Source organism: Oncorhynchus nerka, linkage group LG14 (genome assembly GCF_034236695.1).
Source record: "Oncorhynchus nerka isolate Pitt River linkage group LG14, Oner_Uvic_2.0, whole genome shotgun sequence".
In the NCBI taxonomy this organism is placed as follows: Eukaryota; Metazoa; Chordata; class Actinopteri; order Salmoniformes; family Salmonidae; genus Oncorhynchus; species Oncorhynchus nerka.
The window spans coordinates 91,004,409-91,011,908 of NC_088409.1; the positions used below are offsets into that span (position 1 = coordinate 91,004,409).

General features: G+C 46.2%; 1 pseudogene; it reads left to right on the forward strand.

Moving 5' to 3' along the window:
* LOC115123294 (glyoxalase domain-containing protein 4-like) overlaps nt 1-7,500 on the forward strand; it is an 11,416-nt pseudogene that overhangs the window by 2,768 nt on the left and 1,148 nt on the right.

Here is a 7,500-nt window from a genome sequence, read left to right on the forward strand (position 1 = left end):
TCTCTCTCTCTCCCTCTCTCCTATCACAGTCTTTCTCCATCCCCTATCTCTCTCTCTCCCATCACAGTCTTTCTCCATCCCCTATCTCTCTCTCTCTCTTCTATCATAGTCTCTCTCTCTCTCCCTCTCTCCTATCACAGTCTTTCTCCATCACATATCTCTCTCTCTCTCTTCTATCACAGTCTCTCTCTCTCTCACTCTCTCTTCTATCACAGTCTCTCTCTCTCCCTCTCTCCTATCACAGTCTTTCTCCATCCCATATCTCTCTCTCTCTCTCTTCTATCACAGTCTCTCTCTCTCGCTCTATCTTATAATTCAGTCTCTCTCTCTCTCTCTCGCTCTCTCTTCTATCACAGTCTCTCTCTCTCTCTCTCTCTCTCTCTCTCTCTCTCTCTCTCTCTCTCTCTCTCTCTCTCTCCTATCACAGTCTTTCTCCATCCCCTATCTCTCTCTCTCTCTTCTATCACAGTCTCTCTCTCTCTCTCTCTCTCTCTCTCTCTCTCTCTCTCTCTATTTCTCTTTCTCTCTCTCTCTCTCTCTCTCTCTCTCTCTCTCTCTCTCTCTCTCTCTCTCTCTCTCTCTCCCCCTCTCTCTCTCTCTGTCTCTCTCTGTCTCTCTCTGTCTCTCTCTTCTATCGCGGTCTTTCTCTATCCCCATATCTCTCTTTCTCTCTCTTTCTCTCTCCCACTCGCTCTCTCTCCAGCATCCTGGTCTCGGTGATATATTAATTGCTGCTCTCCTGCCAAACAGGCCTCAGAAATGTTGCTATAATGTCAGCTAATTATCCATCATGGATGGAGTGTGTCTGTTGCGTCATCTCCCTCCTTCTCCATCCCCTATCTCTCTCTGTTCTATCACAGTCTCTCTCTCTCTCTCTCTCTCTCTCTCTCTCTCTCTCTCTCTCTCTCTCTCTCTCTCCTATCACAGTCTCTCTCTCTCTCTCTCTCTCTCTCTCTCTCTCTCTCTCTCTCTCTCTCTCTCTCCTATCACAGTCTTTCTCTCTCTCTCTCTCTCTCTCTCTCTCTCTCCTATCACAGTCTTTCTCCATCCCCTATCTCTCTCTCTCTCTTCTATCACAGTCTCTCTCTCTCTCCCTCTCTCCTATCACAGTCTTTCTCCATCCCCTATCTCTCTCTCTCCCTCTCTCCTATCACAGTCTTTCTCCATCCCCTATCTCTCTCTCTCTCTTCTATCATAGTCTCTCTCTCTCTCCCTCTCTCCTATCACAGTCTTTCTCCATCACATATCTCTCTCTCTCTCTCTTCTATCACAGTCTCTCTCTCTCACTCTCTCTTCTATCACAGTCTCTCTCTCTCCCTCTCTCCTATCACAGTCTTTCTCCATCCCATATCTCTCTCTCTCTCTCTTCTATCACAGTCTCTCTCTCTCTCTCTCGCTCTCTCTTCTATCGCAGTCTCTCTCTCTCGCTCTCTCTCTCGCTCTCTCTTCTATCACAGTCTCTCTCTCGCTCTCTTTTCTATCACAGTCTCTCTCTCTCTCGCTCTCTCTTCTATCACAGTCTCTCTCTCTCGCTCTCTCTCGCTCTCTCTTCTATCACAGTCTCTCTCTCTCTCTCTTCTATCACAGTATCACCCTCTCTCTCTATCTCTCTTCTATCACAGTCTCTCTCTCTCTCTTCTTTCACAGTCTCTCTCTCGCTCTCTTCTATCACAGTCTCTCTCTCTCTCTCTCTCTTCTATCACAGTCTCTCTCTCTCTCTCTCGCTCTCTCTTCTATCACAGTCTCTCTCTCTCTCGCTCTCTCTTCTATCACAGTCTCTCTCTCTTAAACTCATCAGGGCTAGGCCCTTTTTCTCAATTTACTTCTGACTGACGTGCCCAAAGTAAACTGCCTGTTTCTCAGGCATATAATTGGTACCATTGGAAAGAAAACAATATGGAGATTGTAGAAATGTTAAAATAATGTAGGAGACTATAACACTTTAGATATGGTAGGAGAAAATCCAAAGAAAACCAAACATCATTTTCTTTAAGAGACCATGGTCTTACAATGGAAAGCATAGGGGCATACTGAGTCCTAGCTCCCAGGATGCAATTCCTACAGGGTGTCAGCAGTCTATGTTCAAGGTTTCAGGCTTGTAACTCCCAGAACAAATAAGAAATATCAGTTTTAGTACAGGGACACAAATTGTATTTGGGTGCGCAATGAAGACAAGACACACCTGCTAAAATTGGTTTCCTATTGAACATACTTCTTTCCATAATAAATATTATAGTTTGATGACATTTTATGGCATGTGAGAAGTAAATAGAAATGTACTTTGACTTGTTGGAACAATGTTTAGGGGTAGATTTTCAGATTATTTTCTTTGCGTCTTGAAAGAAACTGACTTTTTGGGATATAAAGAAGGATTTTATCTAACAACATGACACTACATGTCATAGGTGGGACCCTTTGGATGACAAATCAGAGGAAGATTTGCAAAAAGTGAGTGAATGTTTAAATCGCTATTTGTGAATTTATGAAACCTGTGCCGGTGTCCTCAAACAATAGCATGGTATTCTTTCACTGTAATAGCTACTGTACAGTTAACATGTCAGAAGGATGACCCCAGAGCCCACAAGATATGCAGTTAACATGTCATAATGATGACCCCAGGGCCCACAAGACATGCAGTCAACATGTCATAATGATGAACCCCAGGGCCCACAAGACATGCAGTTAACATGTCATAAGGATGAACCCCAGGGCCCACAAGACATGCAGTCAACATGTCATAAGGATGACCCCAGGGCCCACAAGATATGCAGTCAACATGTCAGAAGGATGACCCCAGAGCCCACAAGATATGCAGTTAACATGTCATAAGGATGAACCCCAGGGCCCACAAGACATGCAGTCAACATGTCAGAAGGATGACCCCAGAGCCCACAAGATATGCAGTTAACATGTCATAATGATGAACCCCAGGGCCCACAAGACATGGAGTCAACATGTCATAAGGATGAACCCCAGGGCCCACAAGACATGCAGTTAACATGTCATAAGGATGACCCCAGGGCCCACAAGACATGCAGTTAACATGTCATAAGGATGACCCCAGGGCCCACAAGATATGCAGTCAACATGTCATAAGGATGAACCCCAGGGCCCACAAGATATGCAGTTAACATGTCATAATGATGACCCCAGGGCCCACAAGATATGCAGTTAACATGTCATAATGATGAACCCCAGGGCCCACACGACATGCAGTTAACATGTCATAAGGATGAACCCCAGGGCCCACAAGACATGCAGTTAACATGTCATAAGGATGAACCCCAGGGCCCACAAGACATGCAGTCAACATGTCAGAAGGATGAACCCCAGGGCCCACAAGACATGCAGTCAACATGTCAGAAGGATGAACCCCAGGGCCCACAAGACATGCAGTCAACATGTCAGAAGGATGAACCCCAGGGCCCACAAGACAGGCAGTCAACATGTCAGAAGGATGAACCCCAGGGCCCACAAGACATGCAGTCAACATGTCAGAAGGATGAACCCCAGGGCCCACAAGACATGCAGTCAACATGTCAGAAGGATGAACCCCAGGGCCCACAAGACATGCAGTTAACATGTCATAAGGATGAACCCCAGAGCCCACAAGACATGCTGTTAACATGTCATAATGATGACCCCAGAGCCCACAAGACATGCAGTCAACATGTCATAATGATGACCCCAGGGCCCACAAGACATGCAGTCAACATGTCATAAGGATGAACCCCAGGGCCCACAAGACATGCAGTCAACATGTCAGAAGGATGAACCCCAGGGCCCACAAGACATGCAGTCAACATGTCATAAGGATGACCCCAGGGCCCACAAGACATGCAGTTAACATGTCATAAGGATGAACCCCAGAGCCCACAAGACATGCTGTTAACATGTCATAATGATGACCCCAGAGCCCACAAGACATGCAGTCAACATGTCATAATGATGACCCCAGGGCCCACAAGACATGCAGTCAACATGTCATAAGGATGACCCCCAGGGCCCACAAGACATGCAGTCAACATGTCATAAGGATGACCCCAGAGCCCACAAGACATGCAGTCAACATGTCATAAGGATGAACCCCAGGGCCCACAAGACATGCAGTCAACATGTCATAAGGATGACCCCAGGGCCCACAAGACATGCAGTTGCCCAGGACATCGCCTCAACATTCTACATGTTCATTACACCAGCCATCGAAAAAATTATCCTGGAGATGACAAATTTGGAGTGTTTCCGTAAATATGGAGACAATTGGAAAAGGATGGATGAGATTGACCTGCGTGCCTACATAGTGCTGCTAATCTTAGTGGTGTATATAGGTCCCTAGGCGAGGCTACATGTAGTCTCTGGGATGCAGAGAGTGGAAGGGCGATTTTACGTGCCACGATGCCGCTGAAAGTCTTTCATACTTTCTCAACAATGCTACCTTATGATAACCGTGAGTCAAGACCTGCAAGACGTGTGAGAAACAAACTGTCAGCCATAAGAGAGGTCTGGGAGAAGTGGGTGGAGCCATAAGAGAGGTCTGGGAGAAGTGGGTGGAGCCATAAGAGAGGTCTGGGAGAAGTGGGTGGAGCCATAAGAGAGGTCTGGGAGAAGTGGGTGGAGCCATAAGAGAGGTCTGGGAGAAGTGGGTGGAGCCATAAGAGAGGTCTGGGAGCAGTGGGTGGAGCCATAAGAGAGGTCTGGGAGAAGTGGGTGGAGCGTTTGCCGTACCTCTACAACCCTGGGCCTGAAGTAACAGTGGATGAGAAACTGGTTCCATTCAGAGGAGGGTGTTCCTGGGTAAGGCACTTGTATTCCCACACATTCAAAGAAGGGATTGCCTCCCCCACACGGCAGCCTCTGCAGCGCTTGTGAAGATTTATAAGAATATATCACTATGTTGCCAAAAATATTCAAGACGGTTATTGTTTTCCTTCATTAAAATGTATTCAAAACTACTTTCTGCACATATCTTGCTAAAAATGTATGATTACTGTCACGCCCTGGCCTTAGAGATGATGTTTATGTCTCTATTTTGGTCTGGTCAGGGTGTGAGTTGGGGTGGGTATTCTCTACTCTATTATTTTGATTTCTATGTTTTGGCCAGGTAGGGTTCTCAATCAGGGACATCTGTTTATCGTATTGTTGTATCTGATTGAGAAACATACTTAGGTAGCCCATTTTTCCACCTGTCTTGGTGGGAAGTTGACTTTGTTTAGGGCACAGAGCCTTTAGCTTCACGGTTTGTGTTTGTAGTGTTTATTGTTTTGCTCGGCGTCTTTTTTCCAAATAAAAAAGGAAAATGTACGCTCACCACGCTGCACCTTGGTCCTCTTCCTTTGACAGCCGTGACATTTACACCTATGCAGTACCTTTAATAATAATAAACCTTTACTTTAGTAAAGAAAACAATGATGACAGGTGTGATGTAATAAAATGAGAGGTGCCCACTGATTAAATGCAGTCTTTCTGCATTGTGAAGAGGGAAAACCTAGATATTCACATAGTTTATGATGAATGACAGGTTGTTTCTTCATGCAAAATTGATTTGGGGTTTAAAATTAAATTAAGCTGCTGTATTGTAGGGGTTTGGTGAAGGCGGGTCATTTTTTATCTTTAGGGGAGTAAACAGAACGTTAAGACTACACAAGGGGTAATGAGTATACAGAATGTTAAGACTACACAAGGGGTAATGAGTATGCAGAATGTTAAGACTACACAAGGGGTAATGAGTATACAGAATGTTAAGACTACACAAGGGATAATGAGTATACAGAATGTTAAGACTACACAAGGGGTAATGAGTATGCAGAATGTTAAGACTACACAAGGGGTAATGAGTATACAGAATGTTAAGACTACACAAGGGATAATGAGTATACAGAATGTTAAGACTACACAAGGGATAATGAGTATACAGAATGTTAAGACTACACAGGGGTAATTCAATTTTAATTCAATTTAATGGGCTTTATTGGCATAGGAAACACATGTTTACATTATCTAAGCAAGTAAAATATCTCTGTGGAGTTTCTGGTCTCAGTAGGAGAGAGGGTAGGCTATGAAAATGTTGCTTATGCTTTGCGGATGAATAAAGCGGAGGTGTACTTCTTAAAGAAGAGTGTATTGTGATTGTATTGTTCAGCTTGGGGCCAGAGTATGATGACCTTGTGGCTGAACTGATCTACAATTATAGAGTGGGAGAATATCGCCTAGGCAACAACTTCTTCAGTTTGACTCTGCAGTCTAGCCAGGCTGTCAGCAATGCTAAGCTGCTTGATTGGCCCCTCACTGGGGTTGGAAAGGGCCTCTATATATATATATATATATATTTTTTTTTTTTTTAATTCTTACCTTTATTTAACTAGGCAAGTCAGTTATGAACAAATTCTTATTTTCAATGACGGCCTAGGAACAGTGGGTTAACTGCCTGTTCAGGGGCAGAATGACAGATGTGTACCTTGTCAGCTCAGGGGTTTGAACTTGCAACCTTCCGGTTACTAGTCCAACGCTCTAGCCACTAGGCTACCCTGCCACCCCACCATATGGCTGAGGCCCCAGGAGGTTATCGCCTCTACCTGATGGACAAAGAACAGCCTCCCACTGATCCTGTACAGAAGGTGTGTCTGGCAGGGTCTGACCTGCAGGAATCAATACACGGCTGCTCCTCCCTTCGGGGACGAAGGTGAACGAGGGCAATGAGGAGAAGACGACTGTGCTGATGGGATTCACAGAAACTCAGTGTAAACTAGAGCTTCACAACATTGTTGGGACAGTAGATCATGTGACAGCCTTCGGGCAGATAGCGTTCTCCTGTCCATGTGAGCAGTTGGCAGATCTTGAAGCCTTGATGACAAAAGGAAACGGTAAAATCCTTATTCCCTTGGTTAGTCCGAACACCCCTGGGAAGGCTTGGTTAGTCCGAACACCCCTGGGAAGGCTTGGTTAGTCCGATCACCCCTGGGAAGGCTTGGTTAGTCCGAACACCCCTGGGAAGGCTTGGTTAGTCCGAACACCCCTGGGAAGGCTTGGTTAGTCCGAACACCCCTGGGAAGGCTTGGTTAGTCCGAACACCCCTGGGAAGGCTTGGTTAGTCCGAACACCCCTGGGAAGGCTTGGTTAGTCCGAACACCCCTGGGAAGGCTTGGTTAGCCTGGACTCCCCTGGGAAGGCTTGGTTAGCCTGGATTCCCCTGGGAAGGCTTGGTTAGTCCGAACACCCCTGGGAAGTCTTGGTTAGTCCGAACACCCCTGGGAAGGCTTGGTTAGTCCAAACACCCCTGGGAAGGCTTGGTTAGTCCGAACACCCCTGGGAAGGCTTGGTTAGTCCGAACACCCCTGGGAAGGCTTGGTTAGCCCGGACTCCCCTGGGAAGGCTTGGTTAGCCTGGACTCCCCTGGGAAGGCTTGGTTAGCCTGGATTCCCCTGGGAAGGCTTGGTTAGTCCGAACACCCCTGGGAAGGCTTGGTTAGTCCGAACACCCCTGGGAAGGCTTGGTTAGCCTGGA